Source organism: Rana temporaria, chromosome 4 (genome assembly GCF_905171775.1).
Source record: "Rana temporaria chromosome 4, aRanTem1.1, whole genome shotgun sequence".
Lineage (NCBI taxonomy): Eukaryota > Metazoa > Chordata > Amphibia > Anura > Ranidae > Rana > Rana temporaria.
In genome coordinates, this window is record NC_053492.1 from 390,168,842 (window position 1) to 390,192,742 (window position 23,901).

General features: G+C 46.6%; 1 protein-coding gene across 1 annotated transcript in view; it reads left to right on the forward strand.

The window, feature by feature from the left end:
- The first annotated feature begins 390 nt into the window (after positions 1 to 390).
- The window catches only part of XPO1 (exportin 1), a 93,123-nt gene continuing 69,612 nt past the window's right edge, over positions 391 to 23,901 (forward strand). Inside the window, 1 exon segment of the mRNA XM_040351118.1 lies at positions 391 to 888. The gene's annotated coding sequence lies outside the window, so the exon portion shown is untranslated.

Genomic DNA, 23,901 nt, shown 5'->3' on the forward strand with positions numbered 1-23,901 from the left:
GCAGGCGGAACAGGTGCACAGGCCCACATGGCTGGGAGAAGCACAGTGCAGGTCTCGGTCTCCTCACTATCACAGGGCGCCAAAACCTTCAGTAACACAGAGCGAGCAGTGGCGGGGAAAAGGGTTCTGTTTCCACGGCAATCAAACCTTGCCCGATGACTGGCACCTCCCTCCAGCCAATCAGCGCCCCGCAGCCCCATCCAGTACGTCATCCCTCTGCTTCTTCTGTAGTCGCTTCGCGGCAATGAGCTCAAATAAGAAAAAAAAAATAGAAAAACAGGGGGAGAGGGGGCGTGAACCTTAAGCACATTGACAAGCGTCCCCCGCGGCCAACCATTTGAGAGCAGGACTAGGCGCCCGGCCAATGAGCGCCGGCGGAAGGCGGAGTTACACAGGTTTCCAAACGCTCGGCGGCGCCATGGGCTTGAGAACTAAACGGAGATGGAATGTCCCAGTCTGAACCGGTTTCAACCGGTTGCGAGTGTGTGGCAGTAGAGTAGAAGAAGCGCCTCTTTCAGCTTGCCCGCCCGCTCTGCCGCGCCTCCACCACGGCGAGTAACTTGAAAACATTGTCCGCCGCCCGGGAAGCCTCCCCTACAATGTGCTGAGGGCCCCCGGAGACAATATTATTATTATTACTATAGTGAGTGTGTGTGAGAGAGAGGCCGGCCTAGGCCCACAGACTGTCCCCTTCCCATTCATTGGAGTACCAGAGCGGACTGCATCCTTCTCCCCACCAATAAACCCGCCACACAGACATCCTCCGCCTCACCGTCACCGCTACACAGACCGAGGGGGCCCACACCCGCCCACCGGGATTTCTATGTGAAGCTCAGTGCTGGATTACTCTCATTGGATCGTTGTGAGGAAGAGGCAGCTCCGTTCGCGGTAAGTGACTGATTCCTGCCAGGCCTTGTCTGGGCACAGTGCGGCCTTCCTGTCCCCGGGGCGGACATGTGCTCCCCCCCCACCACCACGGCTGGACTGAGGCCTTGTTACCCCTAGCAACCCCTCAACGAGGACCCCTCCTGACTGGGCGCACTTGTCCCTGGCTACCCTTTAGAACGAGGGCAGGCCTTGTTGCCCCTGACAACCCCTCAGAAGGTGAAATCCACCTGATTGGATGGCGGGCGCTGTAACCCGGGGCAACCCCTCAGAATGAGGAATCGTCTTGAGAGATTAGAGAGCGGCATTTGGGGGTCCTCCTCCATGGTAAGGAGTGTAGCTCGCCCTTCTCGTGTGTACGTGACTGTGTATATAGGAGGGGGTGTGTACCACACTAGTGATGGGGGGGGGGGGGGTTCTCCACGTGTGATCCTGACATAGAATGGGGGAAATGATCAGGACATGTGCGCCGCCTTCTATATTCCCATACTGTCATTCTCTAAGGACAAGAAGCGCCCCTCTGATTCTGTCTGGGCCCGGTAGGCCTCAGGCTTTTAGGGGACTTTCCTACAAGCTCCGCCGTGCGGGCTCACACTCACGTAGAGCTTCGCCCGTGTTTTGGCGAGTGGCTGGCGGAGTGGAAATTTCCAGAAATGTTACAGCGTGTGTGTGTGAGAGGAGATCTCCGCGAGCGGCGTCACGTGCTGGGGAGAGAGAGGGAGGGGCTGGGAGAGGCTGCTGCTGCTGCGTGACGGAGCCAGGCACACCGTGCTACCTGCGGGGATCGGGGAGATGCTCGCCTTGCTAATGTTGGTGTCAATGTTTTGTTTCACTAAAAGTCAGTAAACCCCAAAAAACAAACACTTATTATATTCAGCTCACTAAGTCATTCACACTAATATGAAATGCGCCTGCGGTGCGCTACGTCTTGGCGCGTTCCATGCATATACGAAAGAAAATAGAATCGCGCTAAAAGATCATAATTCCACAGATCTGTCAAATTTCCAGGTATAACGTTCTTATAAAAGTCCACTAGTGCTTGTAATTGGGAGCCTTGAAGATTCCTGATGGTAAACATCAATCGCTCTATGTGAAGAGTCCGCTATCATCAAATGGTAAGTTTTACTTCTTACCGGCTCCAAGTGATCCGCCGTTACAGGGGATCAGACCGCGCGTTTGGCTTTAACCCAGCCTGGGTCTTTCTCCCAATGAAAACGTACACCTGTCTGCAGGGTGCCAATTAAAGCGGAGGTTCACCCTAAAAAACAACTATGTACCATCCCATCCAGCAGTATGCGTCAGCTACAGTATGCCTTTTTTTTTTTTTTGCGCTGTACTTACAGTTTAATCCTTTCGTTTCAGACTACCGCAGGGAGTAGGCGTTTCTATGAAGAGGGGAACATGATTGACGTCCGGCTATGGCGAGTCACGTGTTCCGAAAATAGCCGGAGTAGGACTCGGCTCTTCACGGCGCTATACGGAGCCTACGCACAGACTAGGAGCTGACTGCGCAGGCGCCATATATATATATATATATATATATATATATATATATATCGGAGTCCTATTTCGGCTATTTTCGGAACGCGTGACGTGACATAGCCGGATGTCAATCATGTTCCCCTCTTCATAGGAACGCCTATTTCCCCGCCGGAGTCTGAAACAAAACTAAAGGATTAAACTGTAAGTACAGCGCAAAAAAAAAGGCATACTGTAGTTGACGGTAGTATGCTGTAATGGATGGTAGATAAAGAAAACATTTTTTTAGGGTGAACCCCCACTTTAAAGAGGAGTTCCACCCAAAAGTGGAACTTCCGCTTAATCCATTCCTCGCCCCCTTACATGCCACATTTGGCATGTCAATTTTTTGTGGGGGGAGTGGGGACTTCCTGTCCCACTTCCGCCGAGGGGCTGCTAAGGCAAATGGCCTAATCGCCTTTCTGCAGCCCCTCCCTGTAGGCGATCGCCTGGGACACGTGACAGGTCCCAGGCGATCACCTGTCCAATTGGATGGCGCAGTGACGCTCGCGCATGCGCAGTGGGTGCCGAAAGCTGTCACGGCCGGGTGCCCACACTTGGAGTGAAGACGCCTGGGGGGAGAGGAGTGGAGCCCCGGCCGGCGCGTTGCTGGAAAGTGGAGCAGGTGAGTGTATGTTTATTAAAAGTCAGCAGCTACACTTTTTGTAGCTGCTGACTTTTAATAAACATAAAAAATCACTGGAACTCTGCTTTAAAGAGGAAGTTAACCCAAAAAAAGAAAATACACCCTGCAAGACAAAGGCATAATGAGCTAGTATGTAATAGCATACTAGCTCATTATGAAGTACTTACCTTAGATCGAAGCCCCCGCAGCCAACCTCGTTCACCTCCTCCGTCACCGCCATGTCTCCCGCAGTGACTTCCGGGTATTGCGGCTCTGGCGCTGTGATTGGCCGAAGCCGCGATTAGGTCACTCCCACGAATGCCGCCACTAACGGCATGATCGCGGTTAGAAGCTGCACTCTCAGCGCACCCGCGAGCCGGTGTTATCGTTGCATGTCTTTTGCAAATATCTCCTAAACCGTGTAGGTTCAGAAGACATTTCTTGTACCTACAGGTAAGCCCTAAAGGGGTTGTAAAGGTTCTTCTTTTATTTTCTAAATAGGTTCCTTTAAGCTAGTGCATTGTTGGTTCTCCTACCCTTTTCCTTCGATTTCCCTTCTAAATGTTTTTTTTCTCTGTTTTAATTTCTCACTTCCTGTTTCTCCTCAGTAAGCTTGCCATCATCACCCGAGCGGTGGTTAGTCAGCCAGAACAGCTTACTGAACAGCTTACTGAGGAGGAACAGGAAGTGAGAAATTCAGACAAAGAAAAGAAAGGGGGAAAAAAAACCTTTAGAAGGGAAATGGAAGGAAAAGGTAAGTGAACCAACAATGCACTAGCTTAAAGGAACCTATTTAGAAAATAAAAAACGAACCTTTACAACCCCTTTAATCTAGGCTTACCTGTAGATAAAAGTAGTCTGTAAGGGTTTACAAACACTTTAATCACTCACAAGGATGAATGGATGGTTTTAAAAAATAAATAAAAATAAAACTCCATATGGCGTAAAACCTTTTTATAAAGTTTATTTAAAGTAATGCACTTGCATGTTATAAAAGCCTCAAGTCTGGTGTGCCGGCTGGCGCACAACCAGAGCAAACCCGTCCTGGGACACGAGGGGATAAGTGACGTCAGCACGTCGCTCTGCCCGGGCCATTAGGAGAGGGGAGCATGCCTCGTGAATGCGCAGTTGGGTTCCCGGCATGAAGCCGGAAGGCTACACTGCCAGATACCCTTACCCACAATGGCGGCGGCGGCAGCACCACCTGACAGCTGATGGGAACATCAGCTGCGGGTGTCGACATTTCTGGACTCCGGGACAGGTAAGTGTCCATTTATTAAAAGCCAGCAGCTGCAGTATGTGTAGCTGCTGGTTTTTATATTCTTTTTTTGGGGGGGGGGGGGGGGCAGAACACCACTTTAAAGTGGTTGTAAAGGCACAAGTTTTTTTTTTTTTTAACTTCATGCATTCTATTACAATACGTACCTGAGCTCCCTCTCGATCCAGCGATGTCCACAAGAGCCTTGACTCTCTGGGGACTAACACTCCTGATTGGCTTTTGTGGTTCCCGCTGCTGTCAATCGCAGCCAGTGAACAGCCAATCATCAAAATAATGCCCGGTACACATGATCAGAAAATCATATGAAAAATTACAATTACGGAGCGATCGTATGATCTGATTGTTGGTACAGAGCTTTCGAGAGTCAATTAAGACAGTTCATCCGATTTATTATTTGATCGAACATGCACAGATGTTTTTTTTTTTCGTACGGTACCAGATCGTACAATCTTCATTTAACCACTTAAGGACCGGACCAATATGCAGCTAAATGACCCAAGGGGTTTTTACAATTCGGCACTGCGTCGCTTTAACAGACAATTGCACGGTCGTGCGACGTGGCTCCTAAACAAAATTGTCGTCCTTTTTTCCCCACAAATAGAGCTTTCTTTTGGTGGTATTTGATCACCTCTGCGGTTTTTATTTTTTGCGCTATAAACAAAAATAGAGCGACAATTTTGAAAAAAAAACAATATTTTTTTACTTTTTGCTATAATAAATATCCCCCAAAAACATATCTAAAAAAATGTTTTTTTTCCTCAGTTTAGGCCGATACGTATTCGTTTACCTATTTTTGGTAAAAAAAAAAATCGCAATAAGCGTCTATCGATTGGTTTGTGCAAAATTTATAGCGTTTACAAAATAGGGGATAGTTTTATTGCATTTTTATTTATATTTTTTTTACTACTAATGGCGGCGATCAGCGATTTTTATTTTTTCGTGACTGCGACATTATGGCGGACAATTTTGACACATTTTTGGGACCACTGTCATTTTCACAGCAAAAAATGCATTTAAATTGCATTGTTTAGTGTGAAAATGACAGTTGCAGTTTGGGAGTTAACCACGGGGGGCGCTGTAGGAGTTAGTGTTCACTTTTGTGTGTGTTTACAACTGTAGGGGGGTGTGGTTGTAGGACTGACGTGATCGATCGAGTCTCCCTTATATAAGGGATCACTCGATCGATACGCCGCCACAGTGAAGCACAGGGAAGCCGTGTTTACATACGGCTCTCCCTGTTCTTCAGCTCCAGGGAGCGATCGCGACGGAGCGGCTATAAACGAATAGCCGCGCCGTCGTCCCGGATCGCTCCCCCGACCCACGTCTAGGCAGGCACGTACAGGTACGTTGATGTGCCTGTCCGTGCCATTCTGCTGACGTATATATACATGAGGCGGTCGGAAAGTGGTTAATCAGTACAGCTGCCGTTCAAAACTGCCATACACATGACATCGATTCCAAATTTTTATTCTGTCGTGCGCAAATTTTCGTGACTTTAGTAAACTCATCAGATTCTATCTGAGATTAGCATGCAAAGCAAAAAATGGACGATCATTTGTCCAATTATCTCCATGTGTGTCCTGGGCATTAGAAACGGCTGCACCTCACTTGGGCTTCAAGTAAAGCTTATTGGAATATGAAAATATCCAAAATGACACCAGCAGTGGTCAAGGTTGATGCGTTTCACACAACAGAAATGTGCTTAATCATTTGTGGTAATCCCTTTTCTGTTGTGTGAAACGCGTCTAGCTTGATCACTGCTGGTGTCATTTTGTTTAGTTTCATATTCCAATAAACTTTATTTGGAGCCCACATGAGGTGCAGCCGTTTCCTATTTTGACAATTTACCATAGAGATGAGCCAGGGCTAGCACTCGGATGTGTGTTCCAGTGAGCAGTTACACCTGAAGCAGGGAGTTTTTTTTTTAATTCTGCCAGTGAACCAATCAGTAGACGGTGGGGGCGAGCCATGGCTCCATGTGTGAATGGACACACATCCGTGGGTTGAGGGCATGCCTGCTTGGGTGCCCCCACAAACTGCTTGCTGTGGGGGGCACCTGTGAGAAGGCAGGAGTGCTGTCATGGGACCAGAGAAGAAGGGGGATCGGGGCTGCTCTGTGCAAAGCCACCTGACAGTGGTTAAGGTGGTTCTAAAGTTTGGACATCCTTGTAATTTGTGTCACCCCCCCCCCCCCCCCCCTTATACTTGCCTGAGCCCGATTTGGATCCAGTGCTGTGCCCGTCTACAGCAGCTCTCTCCTTTCTCCGCTCACAGGTTAGAGGCAGGGGCCAATCAACTGCTTGGAGCTGCACTGAGTGTGTCAATAGGCACGCACACCCCAGCTCAGGAGCACACCTGCAGGTGTGTCACCATAGGAAGGCTTTCTATGGGGCACATCGAGGAGAAGAGGAGCCAGGAGTGCCAGCGGGGGACCACAGAAGAGGAGGACCTGGACTGCTCTGTGTAAAACCATTGCACAGTGCAGGTAAGTGTAAAGTTTATTTTATTAAAACAAAATTAAGCTTTGCAATCACTTTAAAGTGGAACTTTAGTCAGAAACTTGGGTCCTGCTACATCACTTTAGGCTGGCTCCTTTTGCAGGTACAGCTATGTAAAACATTAAAAGTATGTGTCTACACTGTTTAAAATCCAGTTATACGCTGTCTCACCCTGCTCTGCACATGCTCAGTTAAACTCTATTTTTAGGCACTGCCGAATTTGTAGAGTCTGATCTGGTGACAACCTAAGCCCCTCTTACACGGGTGATTCCATCAGGTCTGCCTGTCAATTTTTCAGGCGGACCTTATCAGACCCTCCAATCTCTTCTATGGAGCGGAGGATGTCCACTGACCCCCGCCACCATCTGATCCAATCCTGTCCGCTAAAAGCAGGGGGCTATTCCCCATTCGTCTGGTGGATTGGATGGAAACAGACAGGCGGCAATTTACAGTACACAATAATGTTGGTTTCATAATTATTATGGAGTGTGTGTTCATTGCTAAATAACATTTTTTTATCAGGTTGTTATGGGTGAAGTTCTGCTTTAAATAGGAGCTCCGGTTGGTTATAATAAAAATGTCAGCAGCAAAAATACGGTAGCTGCTGACTTTGAACCACTTGCCAACTGCCGAACGTACTTGTACTGCGGCAGTTGGGCTCTATTGCGTGAAATCGTGTATCTGTACGCTTTTCGTACAAAAGACACTGGGAGGCACGCGAGGTGTGATCTCATGTTGAGACAGAGGTGGAGCCAAACGGCAGGTCCACGGGCCACCCGCGATGGTTGTACTGCCTCTCTCAGGAACAATCTGCCTAATGCAGGGGTCCTCAAACTAAGGCCCGCGGGCCGGATGCGGCCCGCCAGTGTGATTTACCCAGCCCGCGGACTGCCCCATTAATATCGCAGCAATCCCCCTCCCCTCTGCTACCTTTTTATCACACAAGATGAGAAACATGACAGGTCCGGACAAAAGGCAGGTCTTTTGAGTTAAGTAGCGGGGAGGTTTCAGCAATCAAACACCTGCCTTTCACTAGCAAAGCCCCACCCTTTGTCCGGATTTGCCATGCTTCGTGTCTTGTGTGATTGAGGTAGCAGAGAGGCGGAGTGCTGGGATGTTATAGAAGGGGCAGCAGTGTAATATCGATTGGGGGATCTGTGATAGGGTGGGAGGCCTGTTATGGGGGGCTATGTGAGGAGAGGAGTCTGTGATGGGGAGGATCTGTTATGGGGGGGACCTGATATGGGGGCTTTTTGATGGGGGAAATTTGTGATGGAGAGGAGTCTGTGATGGGGGATCTGTTATGGGGGTCTATGATGGGGTGGTCTGTTATTGAGGGCTTTATGATGGGGAGGAGTTTGTGGTGGTGGGTCTGTTATTGGGGGCTTTGTGATATAGAGCAGTTTGTGTTGGGGGGCTTTGTGATGGAGAGAAGTTTGTGATGGGGGGCCTAATATGGGGGAATCTTTGATAGGGGGGGAGGAATCTGTGATGGGGTGGTTCCGTGATGAGGGGGTCTGTGTTGTAGAGGGGTTCTGTGATGAGTCTGTGAAATACTAATAAGTTTATGTTGATTAAAATTGTTCTTTATTTTAAATATTGTATTGTTTTTTTTTAAACTATAGTCTGGCCCCCCCAACAGTCTGAGGGACCGTGAACTGGCCCCCTGTTTAAAAAGTTTGAGGACCCCTGGCCTAATGTAAGCAAGGCAGATCGCCATTCTGAAGGGGGGGGGGGAAGATGGAGATCTTGTGTTCCTGAGCAGGAACACCAATCTCTGACTTCGCACAGTCACAGCAACCCCCCACACAGTTGGCAAGCACCAGCTAGGCACACCTAACCTTTTAATCGCACCTGATGTTAACCCATTCCCTGCCAGTGTCAATACATTAACAGTGCATATTACTAGCACTGATCACTGGTTTAACCACTTAAGCCCCGGACCATTTCGCTGGCCAAAGACCAGGCCACTTTAACTGACAATTGCACGGTCATGCGACGTGGCTCCCAAACAAAATTGACCCCCCCCCCCTCACAAATGGAGCTTTCTTTCGGTGGTATTAGAGCCAGGGCTGTGGAGTCGGTAGATAAATGTTCCGACTCCTCAGTTTTATGTACTTCCGACTCCTCTGTATTAATATGCGAATGTATTTTATACATTCCTTGAGGGAAAGAAACGCAACCTACCACAGGACTACTGGCTGGGAAGCCAACAGTCTACTGTATTGCACAGTTTAAGCAAAAGACAAACACAATGAAAACAATCAAGTGGCTGGATAGTAGCAGCAGGCATAAACATCAGGAACAGGATCTTTACCAGTTCAAAAATACAAACCACATTATTTGGTTGTTTTAGAACAAAAACAAAGCTTATCTATAATGAACCAAAAACAAAATCTGTAAAACCTAGAAATGGTTTATATTAATCTTGAAATGTAGTTCTAGGCTTAGCAAATGCAAATCAATTCAATGTAGAGTTCTAAGGAAGAGAATTGCCTCTGCCAGATCCTCTTTCATAGAGGCTCTTAAGTCAGACTTTATTATTTTTAGAGCTGAAAATAATCTTTCGACACTGACTTGGGTGGGTGGCATTGCAGTAACTATTCTGACCACATCACTAACGATCTCTGGATAAACAAGGATGGCTTCTTCATATAGGGCAGTGGGAGGATCCAGGAAGGGGCATTTATTCTAAAACATGATTTTCCTAGGAGAATCCCATAGTCATGTTTAAAGTTTAAGCTAACAATCGGAGTTTACAAGTTTTTATAGCCTTAGCTTAATGACAGCAGTTTTTCCAATGGTTCACAGCTTCAGTCTTGAACTATTGGCCCTCCATTCCCTTCACTTATACAAGTGTCTCACTCTCTAGTCCTGTAAAAAACATATTTAATCCCTTATCAGTGAGAGGCTAGGTTACACATGGACGCTGCGTTCCCTGTAAAAGCAGAACACAACACTATGGAAAGTATAAGTATTGCAGCTCCTAATTGTGCGTTGCGTGCCATATAGTGAAGCACATGAAAAGCATGCTTCTTCACGGTCACTTAACGTGTTCATTTTGCGGTTTACGTGAGGCACTGCATGCATTGGTCTTTATTCTTACAGTAGAGAAGTCATTAATTATAACTTTTTGTGAATTGGGACATTTAAACTTGCTTTTTTTTTGTATTCCAATCTAAATTTAGTAGGAGTCGGTGCATTGTTTGCCGACTCCAGGTACCCAAAATTTCCTCCGACTCCACAGCCCTGATTAGAGCACCTCCTTTTTTTGCTATATCCCCAAAAAATCTAAAACTATTTTTTTTTCTCCTCGGTTTATGCTGATACCTTTTCTACATATTTTTGGTGGAAAGAATCGCAATAAGCGTTTATTGATCGGTTTCCGCAAAAGTTATAGTGTCTACAAAATAGCGGATAGTTTTTATGGCATTTTTTTTTTACTAGCAATGGTGGCGATCAGCTTTTTTTTTTTTTTTTTTTTTTTTTTTTTCGTGACTGCGACATTATGGCGGACACTTTTGACACCATTTTGGGAGCACTGTCATTTTTACAGCGATCGGTGCTGTAAAAATGACACTGGCAGTGAAGGGGTTACCCTGTAGGGGGTGCTGAAGGGGTTAAGTGTGACCTTGGGAGTGCTTCTAACTGTTAGGGGGCGTGGCTTGCCGTGACAAGTCACTGATCGCTGTTCCCGATGACAGGGAACAGACGATCGGTGACATGTCAGGGGAAGGACAGGAAGATGTTGTGTTTACACTGACATCTCCCATTCTTCAGCTCTGCGACCTGATCGCGTGACAACGGCAGACATCGAGCCTGCGGGTCCTGCGTACATGGCTCGCAAATTAAAGGGAACGTGTGTGTGTGTGTGTGTGTGTGTGTGTGTGTGTGTGTGTGTGTGTGTGTGTGTGTGTGTGTGTATATGTATATATATATATGTATATATATATATATATTCTCCATTTGCGCAGCTGTGCCATTCTGTCGACGTAAAAGTGCATGCGGCGGTCGATATACACAGACTTACCAGCCCAGGGGTTAAGCACTGTCATCCCCGGTGATGCTTGTGGGAAGATGACTGTGACTTCCAGGTAGTGCGTATATAAACTGAAGACAATTTCTCTTCCTACTAGCCACTGTAGTATAGACATCAGGTCAGTTTCAGCCTGCAAGTCTTCACAGTGGCCTTTGCTGGAGACTCACAGGCTGATGTCTATGCTAGCTGGTTGGGAGAGTGGCACCTTCTTATTTTATATAGGCATTGCTTCAGGTGGCCTATTTGGCAGCCTGCACACCTACCTGAGGAGCCCAGTCCCCGGCTTAGAGTGGCTTTCCAAGCTTGGTATTTGGGTCCCTGTGGTTTTCTGGTGTTCTTCAGCTGGCTTCCCACAGTGTATGTGCAAGACTTGCCGGTCTTTCTCAGTGCTCCTGCAGTCTCCTGGGACTTGTAATTTGTCCCAGGAGGTTGCTGGAGGGGAGGATACCAGTAGAAATAGGTACCTTCTCCCAGAGGGGTGGGGGGGTGAATTTTACTTTATAAAGAAAGCTAATGCAGCCATCACATCTTATGGCCTTTTTACACCATGTGCTCCAAGAGTTCTGCACCTATCTCTGCAGGGGCACAAAGAAAACATTTGTTTTCTGTGTGCCCTATTCAAACCACAACACGAACACTTTTTTTTTTTTTTTTTTTTTTTTTTAGAAAAAAAATGCATACATGACCTCAACATTGTGGTGTAAACAGGGAACAAACCAATTGTTTTTATTTTTTCTGTCTTGCAGAGACTTGTGTTTGAAACTTGTTTTTAGAAAAACGCAAGTTTCTGCACATTGTGTGAAAAAGCCCAAAATATGCAAGTCAAATTTGCATTTTTTTTTTCCCATCCATCAGTTTTTGATGTGAATAAAGGCCTTGCTGGTCGAATCACCAGGTGCAAATAAAAAATAAAATGTGCCCACATCTGTTATTCCTCAACTTCTTACAGACCAAGCTATCCAGACAAATTGGCAGTTACAGGGTTGAAACAAATCATTTAATACTGGCGGGTGCTTACTATGATTCACTTTTTATTCATATATGTAAAACCTTTATAACTGCTTTTATAAAGTGATAGCTGGAGTTTAGCTTCAGCCCATAGCCAAGTCCCTTTTTTTTTTTTTTTCATTTGACTAGTGGGTTGAATGGGAAAAAAAAACTTGACATAATTCCCCTGTCCATACACTTGATGAGGATGAGGGAATCCTCGCTGAGCTATTGTATTCTTTCAGCGGATCAGTAGAACGAATTCTGTACAGCCACAGCACCCTTACAAGAATTTAAATCTAGCCAGTCCCTGCTGAACCGGCCAAATTTCGATCCATGTGTGGCCGCCTTAAAATCTGCTAGCCTCAAAATCTGCTAGCCTCAATCCAGCCACATACTGTTTAAATCTCAGCTGATTTGGAAGGAACTGACTGAGATTCCAACCATTTATGGGCAGGCTGAAAGTATCCAAGTTGATCAATCAGCTTGGGTACAGCCAACCTGACTGATATTACATTTCTGATTTAAGCTAGCGGCTGTTATAGCCAATAGCAATAATCACTGTGTTCTCCCAGGAGGGATGGCTTCCCCTGGCAAGAGAACCCAATGGCCCTTTGTGGTTGTCCGCTTGTAGTTTTCAATAGACTATCCATAAAGGCTCTTTTTGTTTTTCTTGCAAAAAAAGTGCATACCCCCAAGAAGAAGCAAACTTATCCTTTTAATACCTCTTTAAAGTATAACTAAAGGCAACACTTTTTTTTTTTTTTTTCCAGTTTTTGGCTAGAGTGGAGAAGGCTTGGAACACCTGTCAGTTTTTATTGCTGGTTGTCTGTCGAAACGAGAACTGAAGCCTCACGGCGTCGCAGCTGGTTTCCTACTACGCATTCGTGAGTCACGATGCGCCTTGTGAATGGCCCCATAGTCTTCTGCGACCTGTGATTTGTCACAGAAGACTGCAGGGGGAAGGGTGCAAACAAGCTGAATTTCCCTTTTGGGCAGAGCTCCGCTTTAAGGAAATTCACCCTCTCTATTTGTCCTATTTATTGTTCTCATTAAATCTGAAAGTAAAAAAAAATCCACATTTTTGCTGTCCCCAGAAAAGTAACCAAGGGGAAATCTCCCAATAGGAATGCTAGTTCTGGTGACCTGGGGTCCCCAAGGAATTCCCTTAACCACTTAAGGACCCCTTCACGCCCATATACGTCGGCAGAATGGCACGGCTGGGCACATCCACGTACAAGTACGTGGCCCTTTAAACCCAGCCGCGGGGTCGCCGGTGCGTTCCTGCGACCCGGTCCGAAGCTCCGTGACCACGGCCGCGGGACTCGCAGACCCGATCGCCGATAGAGTCCCGCGATCGGTCCCCGGAGCTGAAGAACGGAAGGGGCTGTATGTAAACGCAGCTTCCCCGTTCTTCGCTGTGGCGCTGTCATCGCTCGTGTGTTCCCTAATATAGGGACACACAATCGATGACGTCACACCTACAGCCACACCCCCCTACAGTTGGAAACACAGATGAGGTCATACATAACCCCTTCAGCGCCCCCTGTTAACTCCCAAACTGCAACTGTTATTTCCCCAACCGTCTTTCAGGACAGCCCACAATTGAGAGATACTCCTCCTCTTCCTCTAGGAAACACTGCGCCAGCCCATAAATTTCTCACTCCCCCTGCCAGACCTCAGTATTAGTGTTTCCTCCGGTGGGGAGACACTGTGCATGGGAACCTAGGCCAATTCAGGCAGAGGACTGAGGCCATCTATTTTACCTTAAGGAAGCAGAGGCTTCCAGGTGAATCCTGGTGCGGTGCAGGCCCACCATTAGCCACCCCTTCCACGCCGAGCGCGGCTCCTGGTTGCGGGGGACCCCTATCTCGTCCAGCGGGGCGCAGCGGGGGGGACATCCAGGCTCGCCCTGTACTACAGGCCGCAAAGAATTTTTTTGAACCGAGCGGGCTGGACGGCGGGTGACGTCATTTCCGGCGTAGAGCGGATGTCTCCCCTTTGAACCGCGACTTCCGGTTCCGGGTCGCGGTGCTGATAGGAGGTCCGGGCGGACGCTGGAGGGAGTCGGATCTCGCACAGGCGAGGAGAAAGCTCTCAGCAAGCAGCCACCTGCAGTCATGTCGGCAGCATCTCCAGAGCCAGCCCTGACAACTGACGCTACCTCCAGCGAGCCTAAGGTAAGAGTACCCTGGGGAGGGGCGCTCTCTAGCTTAGGTTTGCCTCTCCATGTAGGGTTCAATGCATGGGGAGGCAAGCCCCCTGGGTGGCCAGGGGAGGGGGAGTCCTTAGTCCCAGGGTTTATAGGGGGCTAGGTGCACTCCCAGGGTTGTAACTAAATTTTGTTTAAATTTTTATTTTTATAACTGTTGTTTTCTGCCCTTTCTGTGTTTCAGAAAGCCATTGAAAAAACGGGTAGTGGAAGGCATAGCTCAAAGAGGAAGTGTGCCTCCTGTAGGGATGTCCTTCCAGAAACATGGACTAAGGTCCTATGTAGGGATTGCATTCAATCCCTGGTCAGGGAAAATGAATTAGAACAGGAGTCAGGACTTGCAGCCTCTGTTAAAGAACTGTCATCCACGTTCTCCTCATTCAAATCTCTGTTTGAGAGGTTACAGCCTTTGGCTGTCCCTACCCAGGTTACAACCCAGCCACAGGCTCAGGGTTCTGCTCCTGTCATACCCATTGCAGCAGCTATGGCAGATGTTTCCGCAGGCCCTTCCCAAGAGGAACAGGTTCCTCCAGATAGTGCCACCTCTGATTCTCAAGAGGGGTCAGAGGGAGAGGACCAGGACGGGGAGTCCAGGAAGCCCTCTAGGTACAAATTGTCACTGGATGAGGTAGAGGACCTCTTAGGGGCAGTTTACACAACCCTTGGTATCCAAACCGACAAGAAACCTCTTACCCTCCATGATCGAATGTACAGGGGTCTGGAGGAGCAAGAGAGAAAGGTCTTCCCAGTGCATGATATACTGGTTGAGACCATTAAGAAGGAGTGGCAGGATCCTGAAAGGAAACCCTTTTTTTCCAGATCCCTAAAGAGGAGATTCCCTTTCTCAGAGGATCCTTTATCTGTTTGGAACAAAAGCCCCAAATTAGACGCCGCCTTCTCCCAAGTGTCCAGGAACACGGATTTAGCGTTCGAGGACATGGGGGTTTTGTCCGATGCTATGGACAAAAGAATGGATTCCCTATTAAAGAAATGTTGGGATTCTACTATGGGGAATCTTAAACCAGAACTTGCAGTCACAGTAATGGCTCGCAATCTGGAACATTGGCTCTCTAAAATTCAGGAGCACATTGAAGCTGGTACGGATAAGGAAACTATTTTAGCCTCCTTCCCTACTATCCTGCAAGGAGTCGCTTATATAGCGGATGCCTCAGCGGAGTCAGTCCGCATGTCGGCCAGATCGGCGGTTCTGGCTAACTCAGCCAGAAGGGCCCTCTGGCTCAAGACTTGGACTGGCGACAGCGCCTCTAAATCCAAGTTATGTGGTATTCCCTTCACAGGGGACCTGCTTTTTGGCCCAGGCCTTGAAGCAGTACTAGACCGCACGGCGGACAAAAAGAAAGCCTTTCCTCCTAAAAAGAGAGTCACAGTACAGGCAGGAAGGGGGTTTCGTCCGCACAAGCAAAAAGGGGCCAAACCAGCAGGCCAAAAGAAGGTTTGGACCCCCAGGGGCAGAGGCAGAGGTGGAGCGATTTTTCACCCTCCTGTCCAGCCCCCTAAAAACCCATGACTCGTTAGTCAGGGTGGGAGGAAGACTGGGGACCTTTCTCCCACAATGGGAATCAATCTCCCCAAACCAGTTTGTCCTGGCGGTCATAAGAGGGGGATACCGACTGGAATTTTCATCACCTCCCCCCCAGAGATACCTAGTCACCCATCTACCCAGGGACAAGGAGAAATCCGAAGCCTTGTTGGGAGCTCTAAGGGAACTAGAGGATCAGAGTGTCATCCTCAGAGTTCCAAGGGCAGAGGAAGGAAGGGGATTTTATTCACACATCTTTGTGGTAAAGAAGCCCTCGGGAAAATACAGGTTAATCCTAAACCTAAAACCTCTGAACAGATCCATTTCATACAGGAAATTCCGTATGGAATCAATTTATACAGTCAGAGCCCTCCTTCCCCTCAATTGTTTCATGGTATCTCTGGACCTCAGAGACGCATACCTACACGTCCCGATCGCGGGGAATTCCCAGAGTTATCTGCGATTGGCCGTGGACCTAGAGGGAACGATTGTACACCTCCAGTTCCAGGCTCTGCCATTCGGGCTATCCTCCTCGCCCCGGATTTTTACCAAAATCCTGGCAGAACCCTTAGCGTTTCTGCGACTTCAGGGAATATCCATCATAGCCTATCTGGACGACCTGCTACTTTTCGCAGCCTCGCCAGAGCAGCTATCCAGGGACCTGGAAGTGACCAAGAAGGTTTTAACAGACCTAGGGTGGTTACTGAACCTAGACAAGTCCAGTTTAATTCCATCCCAACAGATCACTTACCTAGGGTACCTGCTGGATTCTACTCTCTCAAGAGTGTTCCTCCCGGTAGAGAAAGTCAAGAAATTGGACAGAGCAGTAGCTTCCCTCCAAAACAATCAACAGGTGTCACTAAGGTCCCTGATGTCAACGCTAGGTCTGCTGACATCTGCCCTCCCAGCCGTACAGTGGGCAGGGATTCACTTTCGCCCACTACAGGCCTTCCTACTAAGGGTCTGGGATCACAGCCTAGAAGCCCTAGACTCCTTGATTCTAGTACCCCTTCAGGTAAAAAGATCCCTCTGGTGGTGGAGAAAGACCACCAACATAACCCAAGGACGTCTGTGGATTATCCCGGTGTCTCGGGTGGTAACCACAGACGCAAGCGGCAAGGGCTGGGGAGCGCACCTGGGATCCCTTCCAGCGCAGGGTACCTGGGATCTCCAAGATCTAAAAAGATCTTCCAATTGGAAGGAGCTGAGGGCAGTGGGCCTAGCCCTCAGGTTCTTTCAGGAGGAACTCCAGGGGCACCACATTCAGGTGAGATCGGACAATTCATCGGCCGTAGCCTATTTAAACAAGCAGGGCGGCACGAGAAGCGAAAGTTTGTCGGTCCTGACAGCAGAGATTCTGGGCTGGGCCGAGATCCACACCCTCTCCCTTTCGGCGGTCTTTCTGAGGGGAGAAAGAAACGTAACAGCAGACTTCCTCAGTCGGAGGCAGCTGAGGGAGGGCGAGTGGACCCTCAACCAGGAGGTCTTTCATCTCCTGAACAAGAGATGGGGAACTCTGGAGGTGGACCTCTTCGCCTCAAGAGAAAATGCGAAAATCCCCTGTTTCTTCTCCCTGAACAAAGGAGAAGGAGCAAGGGGAGTGGATGCCCTGTCCCAAAGCTGGAAGTTCGGAAGATGCTATGCATTCCCACCTCCGGTACTTCTTCCAGCAGTACTGAGAAAATTCCAATTAGAGCACACCTCTCTAGTCCTGGTAGCTCCTTACTGGCCCAAGAGGGCTTGGTTCTCAGTCCTCAAACAATTAGCGGCAGAACCACCCTTATTTCTACCTCAGCGGGAGGATCTTCTATCACAGGGCCCAGTCCTATGTCCACAAGTCCACAAGTGGAGGCTAGCAGCGTGGCTACTGAGGAAGCCATACTAAGATCCAAGGGATTTTCCGAAGGTTTAATTGCCACCCTCCTTAATAGTAGAAAAAAGGAGACACGCAAAATTTACAAGAAGGTTTGGCTTCGTTTCAACGAATGGTGTGTAAATTGCCCCTGTTCTGTACAGAGCCCCACGGCTGTCTTAGAATTTCTTCAGTGTGGGGCAGATAAGGGTCTTTCGGTTAGCACCCTTAAAGGGCAGGTTTCGGCACTTACGGTGTATTTAGAAAAACCTCTGGCCACCAGTCCCTGGATAGTCAGGTTCTTTAAAGCACTATCCAGACAGAGACCAGCTCGAGGGCCACCCTTCCCCAGTTGGGACCTGTCTCTGGTATTGCGTACCCTAACGGGTACTCCCTTTGAGCCCTTAGATAATTGTTCTCTAAGGGATTTAACCTTAAAAACAGCTTTTTTGGTTGCAGTGACCACTGCTAGGAGGGTCAGCGAGCTAGAAGCTCTATCGATCAGACCCCCTTTTTGTGTTATTTTCCCGGATCGGGTCGTTTTCAAGAACGATCCAGCCTTTCTTCCTAAAGTGACCTCAAAGTTTCACAGGAGTCAAGATATAGTTTTACCCTCTTTTTGTTCCAACCCTTCGGGGGAAAGGGAACGACGTTTCAGTACGTTGGATGTTAGGAGAAGTATCCTACATTATTTAGAGGTGACTAAACCGTTTAGACGGTCAGACTCACTATTTGTTTTATTTTCTGGAACCAGGAAGGGATGCAAAGCATCCAGGCGCACTATTGCCAGGTGGCTAAGACTAAGCATTGAGCAAGCATACACTTTGGCTGGTAGGGATATCCCTACAGGAATTAAAGCACACTCCACTCGAGCGCTGGCAACCTCTCAAGCAGAAAGAGCGGGAGCAACGCCGGAACAGATTTGCAAAGCAGCAACATGGTCCAGCTACACCACCTTCGTTAAACACTACAGGGTGGACCTGGTTTCGGCAGGTGAGCAAGCCTTTGGACGAAAGGTTTTGCAAGCCATAGTCCCACCCTAGTTGGTAAGTTCTCGGTTATCCTCTCAATTGTGGGCTGTCCTGAAAGACGGTTGGGGAAAAATAGAGTTACGTACCGGTAACGTCTTTTCCAGTAGTCTTTCAGGACAGCCCTGGGTACCCACCCGAATAGAGGAAGTCTGATTTCAAGACCAGGACATGATGTTGATATGTAATTGTATGTTATTAACATGTTCTTGTGTCTCCCCAGCTGACCGGAGGTGCTCGTATAAATACTGAGGTCTGGCAGGGGGAGTGAGAAATTTATGGGCTGGCGCAGTGTTTCCTAGAGGAAGAGGAGGAGTATCTCTCAATTGTGGGCTGTCCTGAAAGACTACTGGAAAAGACGTTACCGGTACGTAACTCTATTTTTTCACAGTAAACAATGCATTTTAAATGCATTTTTTGCTGTGAAAATGACAATGGTCCCAAAAATGTGTCAAAATTGTCCGAAGTGTCCGCCATAATGTCGCAGTCACGAAAAAAATCGCTGATCGCCACCATTGGTAGTAAAAAAAATTTTTTTTTATAAAAATGCAATAAAACTAACCGTCATTGCCAGTAAGGGAATCTGACAGTGAATCCCTGTGGCTTCACTGCTGAGTCTCTACTGCGAATAGCGCTGCGCTCTCCTACTGGTATGACAGCAGCAGGAGGAGGGGGGACCCAGATTTCCTGCGTACCTCGCGCTGATGTGCAGTCCGACGGAACTGGGCACACACATATACATATTTTTCTAGAAAAGACCCCAGGTAATAAAATTGTGGTCGTAATGTTTTGTCACACTGTATTTGCGCAGTGGTCTTTCAAACACAACTTTTTTTTGAGAAAATCTACTTTATTATTGAATTAAACTAAACGGTAAAGTTAGCCCAATTTTTTTTGTGTAATGTGAAAGATGTTGCCCAGAGAATCGTGATAATAAAAAGTTGGTTGTCATCTTATCCAGAAGTGTGTATGTGTAATAGAGAGAGATTGTGTGTGTGTGTGTGTGTGTGTGTGTGTATAATGTGATTATATATATATATATATATATATATATATATATATATATATATATATATATATATATATATATATATATATATATATATATATATATATATATAATGCCCTCAAGGAGCTTGCAATCTAAGGTCCCTAACTCGCATACATACTAGGACCAACTGACCTACCGGCATTTCTTTTTGAGTGTGGGTGGAAACTGAAGTACCCGAAGGAAGCCCACGTAGGCACAGGGAGAATGTGCAAACTCCAAGCAGTGGTGGTTGGGATTTGAAGCGATGACCCTAGTGCTGCTAGGCGCAAGTGCTCACCACTTAGCAACTGTATATGCAAACTGTTTGGTATGTAGTAATCTGTAGCAGCCATTCAGAAAATAAATGTGGTTCATTTCATTGTAAGTTTCTGAGATTTTTTGCTACTGGTTGCTCTCTCTTTTGGGGCATCATGGTAATTTTCTATTATCAAGCCTACGTCATTTTCATTTATGCACACTGTCACTTGGAAGTCTATCAAAATTATTTTTAACCTTCAAGCCCTGCTCCTGTAGTTTTAGGATCAAGCACATATTGGGTTTTCATGATGAAGTATCTGTGTTGACAACAGCAACCAGTAAGAGCCTCCCTGCATGTTACTTTGTTTACATAATATAATGGCTAATCGCAGTGGTTGCCACAGGCATTACTGTCAGTTCATGCAGATTTTGGTGCCATTGATGGTTTTTCACAGTGGTCAGTCTATATATAGTGATAACTTGCTGCATGCACTATTTCCTCAATATAATGTCCTAGAATGGAAACTTTTTAGAAGTCCTATTTTAGAAGTAAGGATGAGCTCAAAAGCTTTAAAGGGTCACTAAAGGAATTTTCTTTTTAGCTAAATAGCTTCCTTTACCTTACTGCAGTCCTGGTTTCATGTCCTTCTTTTTTTTTTTTTGCTCTAATCCTTCTGTTATGAACACTTCCTGGTTGTCTGTTTCCTGATGAAAAAAGTCATGGGAGCTTTCTCTCTGTGGTCACTAATCAAGGAGGTGTGATTACTGTGTGTCTAAAACCCCTCAACACCAATCAGTTTAGTTTTCCAAACCATCACTGCCTTGTATTGGCTCTGTGCAGCAGGAAACATGCAAAAACGGATCTGAAACTGTAGGTACATTATATGATTGGTTTTTTATTAGGGCTGTGCAAATTAACTTTTAATTAATCTCTAATTTTTTTGATCAATCACAGCAAAAGAGCCCTTTTTGATCGATTTAAAAATTCTTTTGATTGGTACTCACCTCTCCACCGGCTTCTGGGCCTTCAGGGAGTTCTGTCGGAGATCCAGTAACGTCACGGACACCGGCGGAGCTTGCCGTGTCCATCTTAAGGGCTCCTTTGCTGTGCCTTCATATCTGCATGCTGGCGGGACCTTACTATCTGCCACACGCAAGGGCTGTTACACTTCCCTCCATTAACCTGGGATTCTACAACCATCCACTGGGAGTTGTGATAGTTCCCTTCACGGGACATCTACATGCCGACGGATTGATGTTAACCTCTCATCTGGATTCAGCAGTGGTATCGTTGTACACATTTTTATACCAGTATCATACTTGGCTACATGTTTTTATGACTGCTTTTGGTACCGTTTGGTATTACTCGCACCATTTTTACAGTTTATGTAGCAACATCGATTTTTTTCTCCAGTGCAATATTTTTTTGGTTACTTACTTGAAGACTATAAAAGTTTTAATGCTATTCCCATCGAGCGCTGTCTGTGTGTTTTTTGTATCCTGCTATCCATTTTTCCCGTTGTTGGTAGCTGCACTGGGAATCAGCCTGCAAGGAGATCAGCTAAAAGTAGTTGGATCTGTATGTGCATTATAATTAATCGAAATTGGTCGATTAAAAAAAAAAGTTAATCGAACAGAAACATTTTGATCAGTAACAGCCCTAGTTTTTATCTTATTCTGTCTCTATACCCTGTAAACAATCATTTCTATAACATTTTTTTTTTCCTTTACAACTCCTTTAACCACTTAAGACCCAAACCAAAATGCAGGTAAAAGACCAGGCCCCTTTTTGCGATTCGGCACTGGGTTGCTTTAACTGACAATTGCGCGGTCGTGCAACGTGGCTCCCAAACAAATTTTTTCCCACAAAGCACCTCTGCGGTTTTTATTTTTTGCGCTATAAACAAAAATAGCGCGACAATTTTGAAAAAAATGCAATATTTACTTTTTGCTATAATAAATATCCCCCAAAAATATATAAAACATTTTTTTTCCCTCAGATTAGGCCGATACGTATTCTTCTACCTATTTTTGGTAAAAAAAAAATCGCAATAAGCGTTTATCGGTTGGTTTGCGCAAAATTTATAGCGTTTACAAAATAGGGGATAGTTTTTTTTTTTTTTTTTACTAATAGCGGCGATCAGCTTTTTTTTTTTTTTTTCCGTCACTGCGATATTATGGCGGACACTTCGGACAATTTTGACACATTTTTGGGACCATTGTCATTTTCACAGCAAAAAAATGCATTTAAAATGCATTGTTTATTGTGAAAATGACTATTGCAGTTTGGGAGTTAACCCCATCAGCGCCCCCTGTGGTTATGTGTGACCTGAAGTGTGTTTACAACTGTAGGGGGGTGTGGCTGTAGGTGTGACGTCATCGATGCTGCTGCCACAGTGAAGAACGGGGAAGCCGTGTTTACACACGGCTCTCCCCAGTCTTCAGCTACGGGGACCGACTGCGGGACTCCAGCGGCGAAAGGGTCAGCGAGTCCCGGAGCTTCGGACCGGGTCGCGGGAGCGCGACCCAAGGGTGGTTACTAGTACAGGACTTGGATGTGTCCAGACGTGCCATTCTGCCGACGCATATGTGCAGGAGGCGGTCCTTAAGTGGTTAAAGTGGAACTCCAGCATAAAATTGGAACAATAAACATTATTATTTTGGTAAGGTTACCAGTCATTTGCAATCACCTGATGACCCTGCCCAATCTCAGTTAACCCTTTGCTGACCGCTGCACGACTATATACGTCGGCAGAATGGCACAGCTGGGCAGATCAACGTTTATTTACATCACCTTAAGGCCCGCGAGCTCTGTAAGTCTCACAGAGAGGAAGAACGGGGAAATGCTAATGTAAACAAGCTTTTCCCTATTCTGCCTAGTGACAGGACACTGATCACAGGTCCCTGTAATCGGGAGTAGTGATCAATGGAATGAATTGGCGCACAAGCGTTTGACGCCTATAAATGCGTTGCATGCTTTTACTAGTGTCAGGCATTTTTTGTGACAAAATGCTGCTACTGGGAGGGAAGGCTTCTAGGAGAGTTGGCAAAACATCCTGTGTTCATGAAGACTAAATGTGGTGATGCTTTTTATTTGTAGGATCTTCAGTGTTGTGTGTCGCACTTGAATGCAATCGCCCTCCAGTTACAGGTAAAAACCCCAGCGGGGGTTCCCACGTTTAGCTGCAAAAAGCGGCCCTAATGAAAGCAATGGGAGGCTGCAGACTCCCCCAGCTAATTTAGGCCACTTGGGAGTGATTTTTTCCAACCCGGATGCAGACTGCCTACTGGGATTCTTGCATCTAATTGGAGCGTGGGTGCATTTCCAGGTGTGAATGCACCCTAATTCTGATTGTAGGCATAACTGTCTTTTTGGAAATGCCATGTGGCTTTTAGTTGCAAAAGATTCAATAGATCGATGCAACTTCTACAACTTGCCTTAGATCATAGATAAAACTATGTTCCCTTGCGTAACTGTAATGCACCGAAAGGACAAATGTACATCGTGTTTTTCTTGTACACTGTGTATTGTATGTATAGCTACTAGTTTTAGATATGATAAAAAAAAAGGTTTAAGGCTGAAGTTTGGAAGAAAAATCCCTATTGTCTAAAGCTGGGTTGAGCAAAAACTATTCCGACAGGGGGAGCACTGATCAAATGCTGGTTTTTCGGCAAGACTGTTGAACCGTAACCAATTGTTAGACCAGTTTCTGTTGAACAGACAGCGGGACACATGTACCGAAAGTTGAAATATCCACTGCAGGGCTGCTTGGCCTCTTCGGGTAATGGCTTCGGGTCTTCAAGCAGAACAGCAGCACAGATGGTCCAATGCAGAAACACCCCCTCCCTCCTGTATTAAACCCAAAACTCAAAATGTAATGTATTGCGGCTTACCAATCATTGGCTGCATTTGTTTTTTTTTTTTGTTTTTTTTTTTTCTTTTAGGTCCATTTTTTAAGGCGGATCTAAACAGACGCTCCATGTACCTTTTTATGGTGCGTCGGATGTCAGCTGTGACATGTCCGCGGACAACTGATCAGTCCTGATCCGATTGTCTCCGCTAAAATGTGACGGATGCAAAACCTATTCTGCATCCGTCTGGCGGATCGGATGAAAATTAACAGATGGATCATTTTCATCCGATTCACCC